Source organism: Cupressus sempervirens, chromosome 9 (genome assembly GCF_028749045.1).
Source record: "Cupressus sempervirens isolate cs-2001-9-10 chromosome 9, ASM2874904v1, whole genome shotgun sequence".
In the NCBI taxonomy this organism is placed as follows: Eukaryota; Viridiplantae; Streptophyta; class Pinopsida; order Cupressales; family Cupressaceae; genus Cupressus; species Cupressus sempervirens.
The window spans coordinates 822,287,627-822,306,662 of record NC_143126.1 but is presented as its reverse complement, the minus strand read 5'-3'; positions in this window follow the sequence as shown (position 1 = coordinate 822,306,662).

The following is a 19,036-nucleotide window of genomic DNA, read 5'->3' as shown; positions in this document are numbered from 1 at the left end:
ATTTTGGTGCACAGAGAATGTGGGATATGTCTTCTTTTACACTGTTCCTGCGCCCTTTTCTCATGTGCGAGCTGCCTAATGTGCCTTTGCCTTCATACTTCTTGCCATGTCCCTCTTCCTTATAGCATGGAGTTGGACCTTCTATTAATTGCTTGTGATCTTCGTAGATGTGGTTGTGCAGGCGGGTTTCATACCTTGTATGTTTGCTTTGTATGAGGCTATGGATTCATTTCAGTGCGTGAGGATATCCTACTCTTCAGCAACTTTGCTCCCTTTGCTATAGTCATAGGTTTCTCCTCTTGTCAATGCGGACACCCTTCCTAATGCTGGATGCTCTGCATTAAGGCATCGACTTCCTTTGATGCATGGAGGTTCTATTCTTTCTCTGATTACGATAATTAACTGGGTTGTAACTTGTACTTTGACTTCGGCTCCTCCTATACCTTGGAGGAGTTCTGCCTCAAGGCAGATGTCTATCGGGACCTTGGAGGAGAATGCTCTGGAGATGGAGTGCAATACCGTCGAGCATAAGAATAGCGCTTGCTAAAACCACGACCCCTCCTCACATGTTTAGGTGTTTCCTCTGCACTAAGACTCCTTGTTGTTCTCTGACTTTGATTGGGAGGAGGTGTTGTACTCTTTTCTCCCAAAGGGCTGTGGCTTAGGCCTTTTGACAGTCTTCTACTAGGGGTCTTGCTTTGACTTCTCGGAGGATTCAAAGGTGGGTTTTGCCTCGAATGTCTGCTCAAAATTCTAAGTGGGCTCTTGCTCTGGCTCCTTCGAGGGCTCGCGCTTGGGCTCCCACTCAAACTCTGATGACTTAAGCTCCTATTTAACCTTTTTGGTGGTACAATGTTGAGGCTCTTTTGTAATACTGACTAGCTACGGCTTTCAGAGCATTTGATTCCCCTATTCTAACTAGTGCCTTGGTCTTTATTGAAAGAGCTTGCTGCTACCCTCCTCGTGAAAAAGCATATCTTCATTTGCATGTGGGGCTATTTGTTATAAATACAAAATCATCACTGCAATAGCTTGCATGACAACGAGCAGATCGGTCTTCAAATATATGGATAGCTCCATCTTCACCTCCAATGAAAAGCAAATGACGAAATCGACTGCATTTCAAAGAGTAGACATTTCCAACATGGGCATTCAACCTCACTGTGATTAGCTCCCCATCTTCATTTGATGTGCAGCTTGCTCCTTTTTATTTCTTTGTGTTGTTCCCTTAAAGATATCGTTCCTTCACTTTTTGAATTTCATACCCAAGCTCAATAGCATAAATATCATTTGAGTAGCCAACTTGGCAGTTGGTACCAAGATCAGTGCGCATGGGCTATTTGGAGTAAGATTTGCATTGCACCAATTTGGCAAAATCCACAATCATAATCAAATAGAATTTGAAACATATTCATGATTATTTAGTCTTTATTTGACCACTTGTGAATGTGGATGATCCCCTTCAAAGTTTAAAAAAAAATAACACCTACTTTCTCATCAGCCTTAGACTTTGTAATTAAATCAAGCCACATTTGATAAATCTTTTACAATGATGCCCTCATATCAAAATGCCTTCATCTCTAAACATCATATCCGTTTGATATCGTTTAGTCGGGCCCCGAAACGGGTCCGGCTAAAAAAAAAATTTGTTTTCAAACAACTAACACTCAAAATTAATCCATTGACCATCTGATGCTGATTGGAACCAAGTTAGACCACTGAAAACCACTTTTAAAACTCATTTTTCAATGTTCAGTCAACTGTCAAATATGCGGCAGGAGGTCCGTTGACTGGCTTTGAAAACTAGCCAAATCAACTAATCATGACGTGAAAACTGGCACACTGATTCTTTGCTCCGCACTCTTGTACCTTGTCAGATCTCATCTCATGACGAATTACCAGTCAAAAGATATTGACCGTCAAATTTTCCTTCTTAGATTTACCTGCAAGAAAACACATCAGAAAACAACAAACTAGGTTTGGATTTGACCTTGAAAATTGGGCAAATTAGCACATGGGAAAACAAAAATTGGGACATTCATTCTTTGTCATGAGGACATTACGGATCTATAATTTAGGCTCATGAAGTATAACAGGGCGCAAATGGTGATCAGTCAAAGTGGGCTACTTAGAATTTTGCAAACTGGACATGCTGACAGAAAGCATTTTTTGCGAATGGAATTGACCTGGAAAAGTGTGCAAATGGATTCATCATAACTTGCAAACTGGCACACTTAAATTATTTCTAAAGAAAAACATAGGGGTACAATCCATTTGACTTGATCAATCATGGATCGGGAGATATAACATCACAAACAAGGCTTCCAATCAATCTGCAAATACTGACAATAGCAAAAAGTTACAAATTGCATTTGGAATCGCGTTTGAAAACTAATCAAACAGATTTTTCATAAGCTGAAACTTCAAACATAACAAGTCTTTGACCTCTACAATACAATGCAAAATGAATTTCAGAAGTTGGGTTAACTGGTCAAAAGTTATAGTGCATCAAACAAGGCTTCCCAGAATTATGTGCAAAGCGTGAAAGCATGACAAATTTAAACTACCAACTTTGAGGGATTGAAAACCTAGTCAAATGGATTCAAAATGACTTGAAAACTGAAACATAGGTTCTCTATTATGGACACTAGACACTTCCGAAGTGGTAAGTCATGATGCAAATCTGGGTGCAAGATATTAAGACTTAAACATGGCTTCTTATCGCTGTTTGACACTTAGTGTAAAATGTAGATTTGAAACTAGCTCGAAACAAGACTTTGCCAAATAGCTCAGAATGATGATTTATCTTCATAGAATAGGTAGACGTAGTAAAAGGAGGGTGTTAGAAACATTAAACACCTAAGGGGCCTCATACTGACAACCGGGTACAATCTCATCAAAAGGGCATTTATAGGGCTTGTTTTTTGCAAACGTGGTCAAATTTGACCACACAATTTTTAGTGCTAACAAGCTCTATGATAAACATGGAAGTTTAGGCTCAAGATAAAGAAACTAATAATTTGATGCAGTTGATTGATCCCTCTATACTAATCTTGAGTGATTCTAGTAGAGAGACCAATCAGGACATTCTCCTCACAACTACAAATGGTATACCAGATTTTTATAGGGTTATCTAAGGCTCCTTTCATGAACTTAAAGAGGTAAATCTTAATATCAGAGCCCTTTAGATAAGGGTTAATGTTGAAGGGGGAAAGACAAGTTTGTTGGATGTAGCCATGGATAGAGAGGATTTCATCAAATTGGGGATAGAGCCAAGGTGCTAGAAAATAAGGTGACAAATTTGGATTTTGTTCTCATGGGCATTGTAGACTAGAGATATAAAAATTTTAAGGCCTCTAATAAGCACATCAAGATAATTATTGGAAAACTAGGGAAGTAGGATAGATTTGTCATCTAGGTCATTGTTGATAATGCCCCTCTATAGAGAATCTCTATGGCTAGGGGAGGAGAACTAGGTCCAACTACAAAAACTAAGAGCCACTATGGAGTCTAAGCTCAAAGTTATGAAGATGGTGGTAGAGACTATGAATAAGTTGGAGGAAGAAGTGATTGAGCTTCTCAAGAGCCTTTGGTAGAAATTTATTTAAGACCTTTTTTGTATGTGTGTCTAGTGTTATCTTTTTCTCTATGGGACTTGTCCCTTTTGTTTGTATCCTTTTCTTAGGCTTATTTTTTGTCACCTGTTGGCCATGTTGATATTGGTTATTATGCTCTAAGGTTTGTTATGTAATTATTCCTATTTTTTCTTATTTTTGTATTAGGGTTTAAGGGGCCCTTCAAAACTTGTTTTCCCATAATAAAAAATAAGTTATAGTTCAAACCATCAGCCTAATAAACATCTTCACAATTAATGTTATTAGTAAGTGTTATTGAGCCTTTACCTCTTATTACACATGGAGATCCATTACCAAATCTAACTTTTCCTCCATCACATTCTTCCATTATAATAAATTTGTTCTTATCACTAATCATATGACATACATCCATTATCAATGATACATTATCATTTTTATTCATGCATATAATAAATGCCTTCTCCTCACAAACTTCTTCATCACCAATAGATAGTTCTTCCTTGACTGCAACAAATACTATCTCTTCTTCATCATAGTTTCCATTTGATTCTTCATTGCATGTACCATATTTTTCATGTTCCATAGTGTGAGGATTTTAGTTTAGGTAGTCTAGTTACCAATTTATCCATGGAATTTAAGGCATGAAAAAGAGTGTTCCCTAATCTTTTGTGTTAAATTCCATTGATGTTGGGAGTTTCATGAATAAGAGTGTGTTTTTGTTTGACACATAGTTTGTATAATTAACCATGCCTTATTCCTATAGTTTTGGTTTTCTTAAATGTGGTGGTTTTGTGCTAGGCCAAAACTTTCCCATCTACAACTATGATCCTATATCCATTATCTTCAAGGAAAGATATGGATATGAAGTTTCTTTTGATCTTAGGTATGTATCTCGTACATCCTTTAGTTGAATTGTCATTCATGATTCTAGCTTAATGGTGTAGATCCCTATTCCTTTTACAACATGTGCAAAATCATCTCCTATGGTCATTTTATTAGTTTCTTCTATCATAGTTTCTATATTTTCTGAGAATCCAACAATGTGTCTAGATGATCCACTATTAATTACCTAGATGCTTGATTTGTTTGATACTTGATTTGGTAGTGTTGAATAAAATAAAAACTTCTCAAATTCTTCTTGTGATTATATTTTTCCAACATGGGAATGGGATTCATGTTTCTTTGTTTTGTTAGGACAGTTTGCAGCATAATACCCATATTGGTCACATCCGAAGCATTGAACTTGTGAGGCATCTTTTCCACATTTTCCTTTCCCATGAAAAATTCTTGTCCTTTTGAAGTTACATTTCTTTCCTTTCTTCTTAGTATTGGTAATAAGAACTTGGATGTCCTATGTTGGATACAATCATTCAATTGTATGTTTTCTTTGATGTTACACAAATGTCAAGTATATATAAAGAAATTAGTGTTTGTCAAGCTTACTTGGGAGTCATAGTAAGTTTCAATGTATGACGAGTATTTCAATGTTAACAAAGTTTAGATTTAGTGTTAACTAAGTTCACTAAGTTACCAAAGAAAATTTGGCATGGAATGAGTCTTAATTGAGCTCACTTGGTTACCAAAGGAGTTTTGAAGGAAAGTTATTTCTAAGTGTTGACCAAGATGGGTTGGCTAATGAAGGATTTTCCTATATTAGTTTATTTGATCTAATAGTTTTGGTCAGTTCTAGCTAACTCATGGAATGAATTTTATTTTTTTGAAATTATATTCAAGCTGACTTGACAAGGTAAAATATATAAATATGCGTTCAAGTTAAAGATTTAATTGAGGAAAAGAATGAAATTGAAAAGATAAATCAAGGAAGTGAATTGGAAGGATATCAGAGTATTTGAGTTGATCGAGTTGCAAAGAGCATTTTGGCTAAGGAGGATCAAGTATTCAAGCCAAAATAGAGATCTAAAATCAGCAAAGATAGTTACATCAGAAATTAGGTCAGGTCATTGTTACTCTCTAATAATTGTAGTAGTGAATCAAATCTCTTAAGAGGGTTAGCTTAATAGCTATTTTCCAAATCCTCTAACAAGGTGTTATTTCTATATTGAAGTGTCTAAAGACCTCTAACAAGGCCACTCCTAATAAGGTGATCTAAATCATTTAATAGGGTCACACCTAATAGTGTATTTTGTAACTTTTAATAGGGTTGGCTCCTAACAGGGCTCACTTTAGAAGAGTGAAAAATAGTAGCTAGCTACAATTGGTGTTTTTTCCCAAATAGGGTTTCCATGTTAAATCTTGGTTTCTCTTATGTTCACGCTATTTGCTTTATGATTCTATAACTATGTTAATTAAGGTTAATCACTCTAAACATCTTAAGAACCAATTATTTTAGTATTTTCTGAGTGACAATAATCCTTAGTGTTAACTAAGTGTTCCTTTGTTAATTGAGTTACGACAGTATTTCAATTTCAATAGAGTTTGGTTTTGAATTGTATTGACATCTTAAGGGGTCTTGGATTTGTTTTAGTGGCAACTAATTCACCCCTCCTCTCTCAGTTACTCCTCTTATATTTCCAAAAATTTGTATTAGAGATTTTGGTGCTTGCAAAGAAGGTTTCAAGGACCAAAGGTAAAGATCAAGATGTCTTACAGAAAGGAGATTCCTAAGCTAAACAAAGATAACTTCTAAGCATGGAAGAACTTATCAAGCTCCATTTTGTGACTATTAGTGACATAGGCTTGAAATATATAGGGAACAAATATATGTAACTAACTAAAACTTTGACTATGGATTAGATTGTGGAAAAAAAGAACCATAACATAATGATGCTTGACATTGCTTCCACTCTCAATTATGTTTAATTTGATGAAGTCAAAGGCTATGGTACTACTCATGAAATATGGAACAATGTGAAGGATATCTATGGATGTGATGATAATGTGAGGAGATATAAGAAATAAATTCCTAGTGGTTAGTTTGATCAGATGAAGATGAAATAAGATGAGAACATTGCACAATATAGTGAAAGAATCAAATCTAGAGTGAGTTCAATCAAAGCCTCAAGTGGGAAAATTGATAATTTAATAGTGGCTAGGAAGGTAATCTAAAAACACGTCTTCCTATTTATTACAATTACAGTGTTAGCTATTCAAGAAATGAGATGTGATCCTAAGAATGATATAACCTTAGATGCACTAGTTGGAAGCTTGATAATAGTTGAGTTAGATAATTTTGATAATTATGTTCCTAATTTTAGTAGCCTTGAGTCTACATTTCAAACCAAGCTATCACTCAAGAAGAAAGCTACAAAGTCTAAAAGAAAGAATTGATAGTGAAGATGAAGATGGTTCTGATGATGATCTTGAATTCATTGAAGCATTTCTTGCAAGAATATTTCCAAAAGGCAAAGGAAAGTGCAAATGAAAAATTCCTTTGATCTGCTTTTCTTGTCAACAAGTTGGTCACATTGCTACAAGGTGTCCAAATAGAGAAGGAAAGGAAGAAAAGAAGCATGAAAAGTACAAAGGCAAGAAGGATTTCAAAAGCTAGAAAGACTATAATGATAAAGGTAAGAAATCTTGTTACATGGCTACAGATTTTGATAGTAGTGAAGAAGATGAAATGGTTTACATTGTTGTTAAGGATGAATCAAGTGATGAGAATGATAAGATGATCCTCATCTCTCATGTCAGTAACAATGATGCATTTATTATTGATAGTGGTTGTTCTCACCACATGATTGGTGATAAATCTAAATTTGAGCACTTGGAATAATATGATTGTGGGAGTGTTAGATTTGGAAATCGTGAATCCTATTATGTAAAGGGGAAAGTTTGTATTGCACTAAATAATGATCTTAGATGTGACAATGCTTATTGGGTTGGAGGATTGAAGCATAATCTACTTAGTGTGGCACAATTAAATAACATTAGATTCAAGGTAGAATTCATGGATAAGAAAGCCAAGTTGCTAGATGGATATGGAAATCTAGTTGGGGTTGGCAATCAAATAAGAGGTAATATTTTCTACTTAGATCTAACTATAAATTCATGCTTCATAGATCAAGTAGAAGAAAGATGGTTATGGCATAAAAGATTGTGCCATGTGAATTTTGATAACTTGGTCAAAATAAGCAAGAATAGAAGGGTTAGAGGCATTCCAAGCCTAAAGAAACCTGATATGGGCATGTCCAAGAATTGTCAAATTGGAAAGATGAGAAAGAAAAGTTTTTCAAAAAAGAACTATCATTCTAAAGAATTCTTCGAGCTAGTTTATACAGACCTTTGTGGACCTATTGGCATACAAATCTACTATAGAAATAAGTACTTTATTTTGTTTGTTGATGATTATTCTAGGATGATGACAACCATGTATTTAAAGGATAAATTAGAAGCATTCCAAAAGTTTAAATGGTATTTGGAAAGAGTTGATAAAGAAATAGGAAAGAATCTAAAGTGTCTAAGGTCAAATAGAGTAGGTGAATTCATCTCAAATAAATTCAATGAATTCTACAATGGTTGAAAAATTAAAAGGTATGTATTTGCACCTGGTACACCTCAGAAGAATGGCATAGCTAAGAGCAAGAATAGATCAATCATAAATTTTGCAAGGACACTAATGATAAAGAAGAATGTTGCTATCAGGTACTAGAAGGATGAAATAAGCACTATAGTTCATACCTTAAACCAAGTTTAGTTGAAGGACTCAAATCAAAAACCCTTTGAATTATGGTATCACTATAAACCTAATGTTTGTTATTTTAAAGTATTTGGAAGAAAGTGTTATATTCTGAAGGAGTCAAGAAAAGGAAAATTTGATGTAAAAAATGATGAAGGCATATTCTTGGGATACTCCAATAAGAGAAAAGCATACAAATGTTTAAATCTATCTACTCACAAAGTTATAGAAAGTGCACATGTAAATATTGATGAATTTGTAGAAGAATCTAAAGAACAAAGCATAAAAGAACTTGAAAACTACAAAAAATTTGTTTACTATGAGCCTAATACTTTACCTGAAGTTCAAGAAAATGGTAGTTGGTACTCTTCAACACCTGAGTCCTCAAAATCCCCACTTCAACTCGAGTTGTAGCTAGTGCAATCTAAGTCACAATCTAAAGAACCTAAGTCATAGTCAGAAGGACCCGTGTTTTAGTCAGTGCAAACTGAGTCATCTTATGGACCCAATTCATAGATAGTGGGACTTGATCATGATTCAAAAGATCATAGTGAACCTAGAAAATTCATAAAGAAGGAGCCTAGACTTGCTAGATATGTCAGCAAGTATCATGCACCTAAGAAAATCATTAGAAATCAATTAGAAGGCATAATAACAAGGAATAAATTAAAAGGTGCATGTTTACTAACTACGTTTGAAGCTAGAACTATCAAAGATGCATTAGAAAATGAAAGTTGGATTAAGGAAATTAATGAAGAGATTGATTAGATTAAAAGGAACAAAACTTGGACTCATGTTCTAAGACCCATGGACAACAATGTAATTGGCTCAAAATGGGTATTCAGAAATAAGCTAAATGAGAATGGAGAAGTTTCAAGAAATAAGGAAAGGTTAGTGTGAAAGGGTTATGCTCAAGAAGGTATTGGAAATGGAGAGACTTTTTCTCTTGTTGCTAGACTGGAAGGTGTTAGAACACTCCTTGCATATGTAGTACACAAATGATTCAGAGTATATGAAATGGATGTGAAATCTGTATTCTTGAATGGAATCTTAGAAGATGAAGTCTACATTGAGCAACTAGAAGGTTTAATTGATCCTAGCAAAAGGGAGATGGTTTGTAGACTACACAAAGCTTCATATTGTCTCAAACAAGCTCCTAGAGCTTGCTATGAAAGGTTGTATAATTATCTCATAAAGATTCATTTTAAAAGAACTAATGATAACAATAGCCTATACATCAAAGAAGGACAGATAAGAAGATTTTGTTGGTAGAAATGTTTGTGGACGATACATTATTTACTAGAAATGATGATATGTAAAATATTTTTCTGTAGAAATGAGTAAGGAATTTGAAATGTCAATATTTGGAGAGATTAAATTCTTGGTTGGCTTACAAATTCAATAGATGAAGGATGGTATATGCATTACTCAATCAAGATATGTCAAGGAGATACTGAAGAATTTTGGAATGGAGGATTATGGACCAGTGAGAACACATATGTCTATTGGACATAAGATTTCTAGTAAAGATGATTCCAAGGAGGTAGACCAGACTACATAAAAATTAATGACTAGAAAACTTCAATATGTAGTGCACACAAGACTTAGTCTAGCATTAGCAGTTGGTATGGTGGCTAGATTCTTTGATAATCCCAAAGAAAATCATATGATGGCAATAAAAAGAATCATGAGGTATCTAAAAAGTACTGAAGAATATGGTTTGTGGTATAAGAAAGGAGACAACTTTGAATTGAGAGCATTCACTAATGTTGATTGGGAAGGAAGTGTTGATGATAGGAAGAGCACTAGTGGTGGAGTATTTTTTTTAGGAAAGAGACTAGTATCTTGGACAAGCAAGAAGTAGAATTGTATCTCTCAATCTACAATAAAAGTAGAATATGTTTTTGCAATAGTCAATTATTCCAAAATTGTGTGGTTCAAATAACCATTTCCAGGTATGAAGGAGGTGATCAAGGACCTAGTTGTTATCTTTTGTGACAACACCAGTGTAATCAACATACCCAAGAATCTAGTGATGCATACCAAGACCTAGAACATTTGAATTGGTGCAAGACAAGGAGGTGAGATTGGAATATGTGAATACAAAAGAATAGATTGCAAACACATTCACCAAGGCATTACCTAAGGATGCATTTTTGTACCTAAGAGGTAAGATAGGGGTCATTCCCCTCTCTGAAGTTCACTGATTAGATTTTAGTGATGCATCAACCAAGCATGTTGAAGATCAGACAACTTGATGCAACATTGTCAAAGCAAATTGCATATGAATCTGTATATTAGGTACATGGAGACTACATTTATTATTGTCTTTGGCATAAGATTTCAAAGAGGGAGAGTTTTATGTCATATGTCAAAGAAATTTTGGTGAATTTTTGAGATGTCAAAGAGGGAGAATTTGACATATCAAATTTTGAGTTAATATCAAAGAGAGATTTTTCTATTAGAAGGTGATATTGTAGTCATTACAATTAGAGATTAATGACAGAAGGAGTTCACACTCATAGATGGAGTTCTCATGAATGAGAATTAGATTGAAATTAAGGATATTATCCTTACTTCTATTTTTCTCTAAAATTTCTATGTATCATGACATGTTGTGTTACCATCAATACCAAAGAGATAGATTGTTGGATACAATCATTCAATTTTATGTTGTTTTTGATGTTACATAAATGTAAAGTATATATCAAGCAATCAATGTATGTCGAGCTCACTTGGGAGTCAAAGGAAGTTCTAGTGTATAATGAGCATTTCAATGTTAACCAAGTTTAGAATTAGTGTCTACTAAGCTCACTCAACCACCTAAGGAAAGTTTGCATGGAACCAGTGTTAACTGAGTTCACCTAGTTACCAAAGAAAAGTTGGCATGGAATGAGTGTTAATCAATTTCACTCGGTTACCAAAGGAAGTCTAAAGGAAAGTCATTTTTGAGTTAGTTTTGACTGAGTTGGGTTAGCTAACGAAGGATTTTTTTGTATTAGTATATTTGATCTAACAGTTTTGTTGGTTAGTTCTAGTTGAATCATGGGATGAATTTAATTCATTTGAAATTGTATTCAAGCCAATTTTCCAAGGTAAAACATATAAATATAAGGTCAAGTTGAGGATTTTATTGAGAACAAGCATGAGATTGAAGAGATAAATCAAGGAGATATTAACATATCAGAGCTGACCAAGCTACAAAGAATATTATGATCAAGGAGGATCAAGTATCCAAGCCAAACATAGATCTAAAATTAGCAAAGATAGTTGCATCAAAAATTTGGTCAAGTCATTGCTACTCTCTGATAATTGTAGTGGTGAATCAAATGTCCTAATAGAGTTACCTTAATAGTTATTTTCCAAATTCCCTAACAATGTAGCATTTATATAATGAAGTATATAAATACCTATAACAAGGCCACTCCTAATAGGGTGATCTAAATCTTTTAACAGGGTCACACCTTACAGTGTATTTTGTAACCTTTAATAGGATTAGCTCCTAACAAGGATCACTTCAAAAAAGTGAATAATAATAACTAGTTCTAATTGGTGGTTTTTCAAAAATTGGATTTCCACATTAAATCTTGGTGTCTCTTGTGTTCATGTTATTTTCTTCATGATTCTACAACTAACTTAATTAAGGTTAATCAAATTGAACATCTTAAGAAGCAATTATTTAGTGTTTTTTGAGTGATAGTAATTCTTAGTGTTCACCGATTTACAACAACATTTTAGTTTCAATAGAGTTTGGTTTTGAATTGTATTCACATCTTAAGGGATCTTTGATTTTTTTAGTGGTAACTAATTCACCCCTCCCCTCTCACTTACTCCTCTTATATTTCAAAAAGTCCTCATCTAGGTATTTTTGTTTGATACCTTTTTGTAACTATCTATCTTCTTCTTGTAGACAATCAAATCTTAGTCAATCTAGCTCTGGAAGTTTTGACCTTGCACTAATACCTTGTTTGAATAATTCATTTTTGTCCATTTCATATCCAATGTTAGATAGTTGATCCTATAATTCTATGATTCTCATAAAGAAGGAATTCATAGATTCACCTTTACTCATGCTTGTGCTCGAAATAAGAATTATTGAGAGGGGTAGGTGAATTAGTAATTTACAAACTTTAGTCTCCAACTAGATATTATTTGTTACTTTAAACAATACATAAAAAAGTAATAAAGTAATGTTGAATAATAACAATAACCATGCACAAAGATAACTCATAACACCATATTTTGTTAACTAGGGAAACCCTAGCCAAGGGAAAACCCTGATAGAGGTGATACTCACTAGATAATATATCGATATATAAGTTCCTTATTAGAGGATGGACCCTTTTAGGATTTAGTGAGAAATTTCAGTATAGAGAGTCCCTGTTGGGAGACTTTTAATCCCTATTAGGAGATTCCAACCCTATTAGGAGTTGTAGTATAGTAAATGCAAGATGAGCCCACCACCCAAACATGCACTTCCAATTACAAGAAGAGCACATTGCCCAAAAAATTAACCAAACTCCTAGAATATAGATTCTTTCTCAGTTCAATCTTAGATCACAAAATAGCTTTACAAACTTTGCATATTTCACTTTCACTAAAGTTTGCATACAATTGCTCAACTCAACTTATCCAAGATAGCACAATTGCACAATTGAATTCACAAGATGTCCCTTGCATAAATACCATGCCTTTAAAAAAATTACTACTAGGTTAGCTAAGACCATAATACATTTTTCCTACTTAGAGTAAACATCTAGGATGTTGAACCTAATTAGACAAGTAATTATTGTGTAAACAAAATAATTCCTTTCCTTTAATTCTATTGTCCTATTTCATTGGTAAAACATGAATATCACTTTTTTGTATAGTCTCTACTAACTTCCAAGATTATACACATCATCATCAACATGTATACTATCTCCATCTAACTTCACTAGTCATAATATAACATCAGCAATAAGTTACATACAAAACAATACAGTGTTGTATACCAAATTCATACTTAGACAATTTTTTGTGTACCAAAAGCTAAGTATCTTAATTTTCCAGGTTTCCTATAAGCATGTACATCACGTGTTGCAATAAATGACAACAATTAAATATCTTCATTAGCCAATTTTCATCAATCTCCCCCTTTGGCATTAATGGCAACAAAATAGGGAAAATTGGCTAAGTATCAAAAACTTAAAATAAATAACACATTAATATTACATCTATTACAACTTGTCCATCTTACATATGCTCCCCCTTACAATATGATTTCATACTTTACAATTGTATCTTCTATTTACCTAATTTATAATTTTCTTATGTACTTCTCCCCCTATGAAATCAATGGCAAAGGTTAAAATGTCAAAAATTGCTATCAAAAAAATGTTATTCTTCTACCTTAAGTTGATAGTATATTCATGCAATCAGCCAAACTTTCCTTAAGATTGTTCATACCTTTAGTCCATGTATCTTTGGCTGATTCAGCAGAGGTGAGAATTGCACATAAGGCATATGATGCAATCTCAACCTCATTAAGTTGGAGTATAAAAAGTTAGAATAAGTGTCCTTGGCCTTGACACATTCCTCCAACTATTTCTCAACAATAGATATTTTCAAAGCAATAGAATCTCTAAAATCTAATACTCTCTTCAACATTTGGTCCTTTTAAAGTTCTAGTTTCCTAATATCACAACGAATACTAGCCGCTTGTCCTTCAAAATCATCAATTTTACTAGAAGGATGTTCTAACTAGCTAGATAGAGCTTCTAGCTCACTCATCTTTCCTTCAATCTGACTATTAATATCCTTAGTCAACTTGCTAGATATGATACACTTAATGTACAATACCTTGTCATCCTATTGACACTTATGAGTATCCTTGATACACATATTGAGGCTTATCAAATCATTCTTAATGTTCTAAAAAATGGTGCTAAACAAGTTAGCATCATGTGAGATTTGTGTCTTTGATTCTACAACATTCAACAGATTCATAAATTCCTCATCAAAATACTTTAGCACTACATGTGCCCTCTATTTAGGATCTACCTCTATATGCTTCACTACCAGAGTACTATGTAATCTATCAGTAACCTCCATCAAGGTTCTCTATAGGACCTCCATTATCCTATTCTTTTTAATAAGCTTTGACAAAGATGAGATTAAATCAGTTTCATCATCATCATTAGTTGGTAGGCTAGCAAGAGAAAGTGAAGTAGATGAACTAGAAGGTTTAGTGTCATCTTCCCTTTGCTTCCTTTCAGCTACCTCTTTGAATCTTCTCTCTTCTTCCTCTTTCTCTTCTCTTTCCTTTCTTTCTTTTTCTCTCTTCTTCTTGTCTTCCTTTATTTTCCCTTTCATTTCTTTTTCAACTAATCTTTTCTTTTCTTCCTCTACTTTTCTTTTCTTCTCATCTTCAAACAATTTTTTCATGGTCTCTTCTATTTTCCTTTCCTCTTCCTCTAATAACCTCTTCTCTTCTTCAATTTTCTTCAATTGATCATCAATATCTTCGATGTGAGGTTAATTCTATTTGGAACTCTCAAATAGGTTTGTATCATAAATGTTGATGGTAACATCGGTCTGATCTATCTACATTTTGTCATTGCTCACTGACACTTTTGAGGCTTTGGGTGTTCATGAAGATGTTGCCTTGGACTTTGTTAGCATCTGATTTATAGCTCTTTTGATTTCCCTTCTTAACTTATCTTTCTCACCCATGATAAATAGAAATGGTCTTACTATGTTCCTCAAGTAAGGTGCTAGATTGTTCAACAATCTCTTGATTTCTTCTTCATTATCAATCTTGCATATTTTTCTTAGCATAGACTTCTAAAGTTCAAAGTCCTCTTGAGTTAGTGCCTTCTTCTCAATAAGTCTATTATAGATTTTCTAGTTTAACATGCCTTCAATATTCTTGAGTTTCAAATTGTTAGCTATAATGTATCTCACAGTAGAGATATCAATCTGATATTTCTCAAAATTGTTATACAAATCATTAAAAAAATTCATCTAAAAAAGTTGCCTTCATTAGCAATAGCTAAGTTTATCTTCTCTATCTTTAGCTTCTAGGGTTGCCAAGCGTTTCCTACTAATTTCTTAGAATTAGTCACCTTCTCTATATGTTTAACTTCATGTTCTTCTTCTTCTTCACTAGACTCAACAATTGTCAACAATGTCTTTTTTCTTTTTCCTAGTTCAGTGGCTTGTGTTGGAGTTGATGAAATCCAACTCCGAAGATGCCCAAGATCACCTGCATGTGAAAACTTGTCAAAGAGAAGCCAAGGAAGGAAGAGCATGGAGCTAGGGAAAAACTCTAAATGGACATGAGAGACAACAAGTATGCAAACACAAAAAAATATGTATTTACAATGAGAATGTGATGATGTAAATACAAAGAGGGAGAAGTCACTTATAAAGGCCTCATAGAATCTCCTAGAACAAGCTAGAAGACACTAGGAGATAAGTGTGACAACTAAGCATACATACACATTAGGTGGAAAGTCCTCAAACAAGGTGAGAGGATAAGTATGACATAGGAGAGAACAAACTCCCGTATTGTCAACAACTTATAAAAAACTCCTAGACTACAACTAATAAATAAAATGCATTTACCTAAGTAAGCTTAAGTAAATAGAATAAATAATTAGTAAATTAATTATTTACTCTAACAACCCCCCTTAAGTGCAACTTAGGGAAATTCCTTAAGCTCACAAACTAACAAATGTAGAATGCACAATGGGTCCCAACAACAAGGCCATGTTAGGTACCCATGTACAATGCAAAAGATGCAACCTCTAAAAATTGGGAAAGAGAGAAAACTACGTGGGAAAAACTCTCCCCCAAAAAGAGGTGAAAAAACAACATATTGAAAAAAACATGAAGTGAAGGAAGGATGGCCTCAACCAATCCCCCCAAGGACAACTTTCGTAACCCCAAGCATTAACAATAGTTGAAGAAAGTGAGGCAATGCAAAAGGCTTAGTGAAGATGTCTGCAACCTAACCAGTAGTTGAAATGTACTCCAATGCAATAACACCATCCTAGATCAACTATTGGATGAAATGCATATGCAACTCAATGTGCTTGGTATGCTAATGTTCCATTGAGTTGCAAGAAATGTGGATGGCACTCTGATTATCGCACCACAAAATAGTGGGATGATCAGGAGGAAAGCCAAAATCAATCATCAACTGACGAAGCAATAAAGCCTCCTGACTACCAAGAACTGCAGCCTTGTACTTAGCCTTTGTAGATGAACGTGCTCGAGCATGCTACTTCTTGCATGACGATATGATGGGACTGAAGCAAAGGAAAAACATAAAGCCAGAAGTAGACTTCCGATCATCGACATCATCAGCCCAATTTGAGTCAATGTAGCCAAAAATGTGTGGAGTCCCCATAGTGTAATGAATGCCATACATAAGTGTACTTTATATGTTGCACAAAATATGCCTGGCAGCTTGCCAATGAATCTCATGAGGGTCCTGAGAAAACTAAGAGACTAGGCCAACCGTAAAAGAAAGATCAGGGTGAGTGTGTGTCAGGTATAATAGGCTGCTAACCAACTGTCAATACAAAGTAGCATCCATTGTAGATGAGGAGCAAGAGGTAGCCAAATGCCTTAAAAACTCAATATTAGTCGAAGGCATCAGACTTGTACTTAAGAAAGTACACCCATGTGTGTCTGGAGAAGTCATCAATGAATGTAAGCACATATCTAGCACCCGAAAAAGAAGGAGTAGGCCAAGAGGAAGAACAGAACCCTTTGGGGGATGGAAAATTGCATGATTTAGTCTAGGTCCATGGATTCATGTTTTTGGGTAGAGGGAGTCAATTGTGCCAACTACATTCAAAATTGAATGCCTCACAAGGCACTTTGACATATGACTCTTGAGGAGGCTTGGTCCCATGTCAAGCCTGATGTATCATCATTCAGAGTTTTTGGGAGTATGGCATATGCATTTGTACCTGATGCTCAGAGGAAATTAATGGAACCAAAGAGCTGACCACTAATTTTTGTTTGCTACTACAAGGATGTAGAGGCTTATAGGTTATTTGATCCTGATTCCAAAGAGGTCCTATTTCGACAGGATGTCCAATTTGATGAGAGCCCTCATGTAGTATATTCCTCACCTCCAGAGACTCCTCTAGCTCCTACTACTCCCTCTTCATGTCCACTTTTTTTTACAGATGATGAGGATGATGATCATGGTTATCTTGATATAGCTCCACCACAGGATCCTCCCTAGATTCCTAAATGGGCTCGAGCTATTGTTGAGGTTGCAGGATCTCTAGCTAGTGACCCATCCACATCTTGTCGCACCTATTCTCACACTGTGGGTTCCAGTCTACTTAGTTACACTATTAGTACTGATCCTCAAACATTTGCAAAGGTGATAGGACATTTAGAATGGGACAATGCAATGGGGGAGGAATATTCTTCTTTGATGAAGAACCACACATGGGATCTTTGTTCTCTTCCTAAGGGGAGAAAACTAGTGTGTTCTAAGTGGATTTATCACACTAAGTATGCTGCTGATGGTTTTATTGATAAGCATAAGGCTCATCTTGTTGCGAAGGGTTTTTTGTAGGTTGAGGGTGTTGATTATTTTGAGACATTTGCCCCTGTCACCAAGATGAATTCTATATGCCTTGTCTCATCCCTCGCAGCTTCATAGGGATGGTTAGTTTATCAAATGGATGTGAAAAGTGCCTTCCTGCATGGTGATATCACTAAGGAGATTTATATGGAGTAGCCTCCAGGTTTTGTGTAGGATCCCACCTTGGTTTGCAGGCTTTGATGTTTATTGTATGGTCTCAAACAAGCCCCTAGGGCTTGGTATGAGAAGATGGACTCATTTCTTCTATTTACAGGCTTCACTCGCTACCATTTCAATCCCACAGTGTACATTTAGTGTCTTGGTGATGAGATTTTGATTCTTGTTTTGTATGTTGATGATATTATCCTTATAGGTAGTTCATAATCCATGCTCTAAGATGTTAAGTGTGCATTGATGGACCAATTTGAGATGATCGATCTTGGTTTGTTGCACTACTTTCTTGGTCTTCAGATTCATCAATCTTCCATTGGAATTTTTGTGTATTAGCAGAAGTATGCTCTTGACATGCTTTATCACTTTCACATGCTTGATTGTAAGGATTCTCCTACACCATTTCAATCAGGTGTTACTTTTTCTACCTCTTTCTCCGCATCTACAGTGGATGCTACTTTGTATTGGTAGTTGGTTGGCAGCCTATTGTACCTGACACACACTCACCCTGATCTTTCTTTTGTGTTTTGCCTAGTCTCTTGGTTTTCTCAAGACCCTCATGAGAGTCATTGGCAAGCTGCCAGGCATATTCTAAGCTACATTCAGGGCACACTTATGTATGGAACTCATTACACTATGGGAACTCCACACATTGTTGGCTACATTGACTCAGATTGGGTCGGTGATGTTGATGATCGAAAGTCTACTTCTAGCTTTGTGTTTTTCCTTGGATCTAGTCCCATGACACGATCATGTAAGAAGTAGCATGCTCAAGAACTTTCATCTATAGAGGCTGAGTACAGGGCCATAGTTCTTTCTAGTCAGGAGGCTTTATGGCTTCGTCAATTGATGTCTGAGTTTGGATTTCCTCTTGATCATCCAACTATTTTGTGGTGCAATAATCAAAGTGCCATCCACATTTCATGCAACCCAGTGGAACATTAGTGTACCAAGCACATTGAGTTGCATATGCATTTCATCTGTCAGTTGATGTAGGATGGTGTTATTGCATTGGAGTACATTCCTACTATTGGTCAA